The 3,246-nt window shown below is 47.8% G+C and overlaps 1 non-coding gene across 1 annotated transcript; it reads left to right on the top strand.

Moving 5' to 3' along the window:
* Positions 1-1,454: 1,454 nt before the first annotated feature.
* On the top strand, positions 1,455-1,618 carry LOC114697076. Its single transcript, XR_003735108.1, has one exon. It is a non-coding gene; the product is annotated as a U1 spliceosomal RNA (small nuclear RNA).
* Positions 1,619-3,246: the final 1,628 nt, after the last annotated feature.

The following is a 3,246-nucleotide window of genomic DNA, read 5'->3' on the forward strand; positions in this document are numbered from 1 at the left end:
AGAGAGAAAGAAAGAAAGAAAAGAAAGAAAGAAAGAAAGGAAGGAAGGAAGAAAGAGAGGGATGGAGAGAGAGAAAGAGAAAGGAAGAAAGAAAGAAAGGAAGGAAGGAAGGAAGAAAGAAAGAAAGAAAGAAAGAAAGAAAGAAAGAAAGAAAGAAAGAAAGAAAGAAAGAAAGAAAGAAGGAAAGGATCAGAACTGCAAGCTGTCTGGGTCCAGGGACAGAGGCTTAAGTTTTTACTCATCTGGATATTTCTACTTTGGTGGCTGGGAACTATCAGAATGCCTTACTCATGGTTTAAATAAACATTTATTTAATTGAATTGTTAGCCAATGCATGTAGGAACAAGCTGGACCTACATGCTTTGTCTCTTATGAATAGAATAAAAATAGTCTGTGTAATTCATCAGATTATCTGATCAGCCTCTTGTTTCCCCTCGAGAGAGGACGACAACAGGTCATGTGCAAGTGGCTAATCCTTTTCCACATCCGGCGGGTTAGCACCTTTGCGTGGATGGGTAATAGCTCAGTCTGAAACTTCATATGCATCTTTTGCTGGCTTTCACTTATGAAAGATGCTTGAAATACTTCAGTAGGGGCAGGTCCAGGGAGAGGGGGGGGCCAGCCCACATTCCGGGCCTCCCACAGCTGCCCTTGCAGAGGGAGCTTCTCCTAAGCAGGCATGCCACTGTGGGGACTGCAGTCACCTGTGTGTGGGTGGTGGCCATTTGCCTGCCTCTTGCTGTATTATGTGGGAAGAGTTTAATTACAATTCCATCTAATAATCTTCAGTGCCCTGGGAGGTCAATAAAGGGACTGTATATTCTTGTTTCTGCTTCAATTCCATTGACATGAAAGCAGGCTGGGTGAGGCAAACTGGCATTTGAATTTTTCACTTTTTTCAAATGTGAGCCAAAAATGCCTGTTGCATTTTTAGAGAGTGTGATCATCACCCAGCAGCCTTGAGGCGTCTTCAAGTTGTGTTAAAGTTTGTACAAATCAGATTAGTCCCATCTAAAGGGGACATACCATTTTAACAACAAAAAAGCCAGGGAAGCCGGCAGCTGTCATCAGGGTAGGGCTTCCTGCCCCTGGAGGACATCTGCTGGTGCCTGGAAGTAGAGGTGGTTGTCAACCACGGGACACTGGGCTGGGGGTGTAGCTCAGAGGCAAAGCAAATCACTGCCCTCCGTCCCAGAGAGGCCTTGGGTTGCTCCTCAGTGCTAAACACAAACAAACAGGCACTGGGGAGCAAGTGCTGATACCTGCAGCCAGCAGGTGGGTAGAGGCCAGAGATGCTCTTAATACCCCACTATGCACCCCACCAGGTACCCCAGGAAATAAATACCTGTCTCTAAATGTTAATAAGTCTTGAGGTTGCAAACCCTGATAGTAGACATACGGAGTAAAACACACAAATAGATTTTTAAAAATGTGTCTTTAAGAAATGAGTATGTATACTTACCTGGCAGGGGAGATACCATGATCACGAAGGTGGTTTTCCCAGGGCAAGGCTTATCCATTGCACTCCAGATGTGCTGACCCCTGCGATTTCCCCTAATGCGGGAAACTCGACTGCATACGTTGTGGTAGTGGGGGACTGCATTCGCGCTCTCCCCTATAAAGAATAAAGAAAGAAAAGAAATGAGTATGTGGTCTAGATAAGAGATTAGAGGCACGGAATAAATTTTTGGTGGCCCCAAGTGTAGGTTATTACATTTCTACCAGGTATCAGAGCGTGCTTTGAGAGAGGCAGAAAGGCCCCTGAGGTCTTACAGAGGATGAATTTAAATCCTTCTCATTTTAGGCTGGAGAGATGAGATGGCTCAGCAGGTAAGAGCGCTTGCTGTGTAAGCATGAGAACCTGGAGCCACCGTCCCGGGGTGTGTGGCAGAGACAGGGGATCTCTGGGGCTGGCCGATCACCAGCCTAGCTGCAGGTTCAGAGACACCCTGTTCCAAGGTCCTAGGGGAGAGGGTGCTAGAATAGGACACCTGATGGCCTTCCTTGACCTGTGTGACCACCCACCACACACACACACACACACACACACACACACACACACACACACACACACACACACGCATGCGCGCACACGCACACGCACATGCACATGCACACACGTGCATGTATGCACACACACAGAAATGCATAAAATGATTATGATTATTGTATTAGTATCTATACCCTGTAAAAAGCAGAACAGTGACAAGAAGAAAACTCCACCCATGCTTAGGAGTTAACCACCACCACCACCAGTCAGCCCTTCAGATTGGAAGAGGTGAACTTTGTTCTGTGATTACGAAATCACTCCCAAAGGCCAGAAACAGCTTGGAGCTCAGAGACAAATTATATTTAAAGATGAAAAGAGAGGAACCATTCAGTCGCCTCAGAGAAATTATTGCATCATTTCCTTGTGTGTGGTTCAGGTTAAAAATAACCTCTAAGCCGAGTGGCAAGTCCACTGTCCTGTCAAAGAGAATTAGGAAATGCCTCACGGCCAGGTTGTAGGGTAGGGTGGAGAGGAGTAGTTCCTGGAGGAAGAACTACCTGGCTGGGCTTTACATTAGAACTCTGAATTTCTGACTTGAGGGCTTGTGAGAGCCCAGAGGCCCAGGAACACACCTGTGGTGGAGGTGGCTGTCCCAGGTGGTGCCCAGCGCTGCTGGGCAACTGGGTGGCTCTTTTGTTCTGCTGCGGCCTGAGCGCTCACGGAGAGAGGAGGAACCATAGGCGATATGCTCACTGGGCCAGAAGCCGAAACACAGCAAAAGCTAACCACCGTACAGAGAACTCAGAAGCCATAGGAGCTTCTTGGCAGCAGGCAACACATGGGGACAAGAACAGACACGTCCTTTGCAGGGTGGCAGCCGTGGGGTGAAAAAGGGTGGATGGGGCAGCCCTGGTCAGACAAAAGGCAGCCTCTTGTCCTTCAGATTCATGGCAGGTTCACCCGGGGGCAGCCTCCCCCTGCTTGCCACTGTGCTAAAACAACAGTAACAAGCAAACATCTAAAGTCAGAGTTCGAAGGGCGTGCTGTGGCTGTGCCTTACACACTGAATCCGGTCACTGAAGTAACAGGCTGACACCATGGTCCCTCCAGCCTTGTACAGTAGGTTTTGAGCTTTCTTCATAATTCAGGCCAAGCCTTATTGCTCTGGAAGAATCAGCCAGCTTCCTGCTCCTCAACCAGCTCAGAGTGTGTGCGAATTTGCATATTGTGGTAATTAGTACTCCAAGATTCAGGAT

Source organism: Peromyscus leucopus, chromosome 1 (assembly GCF_004664715.2).
Source record: "Peromyscus leucopus breed LL Stock chromosome 1, UCI_PerLeu_2.1, whole genome shotgun sequence".
NCBI lineage: Eukaryota > Metazoa > Chordata > Mammalia > Rodentia > Cricetidae > Peromyscus > Peromyscus leucopus.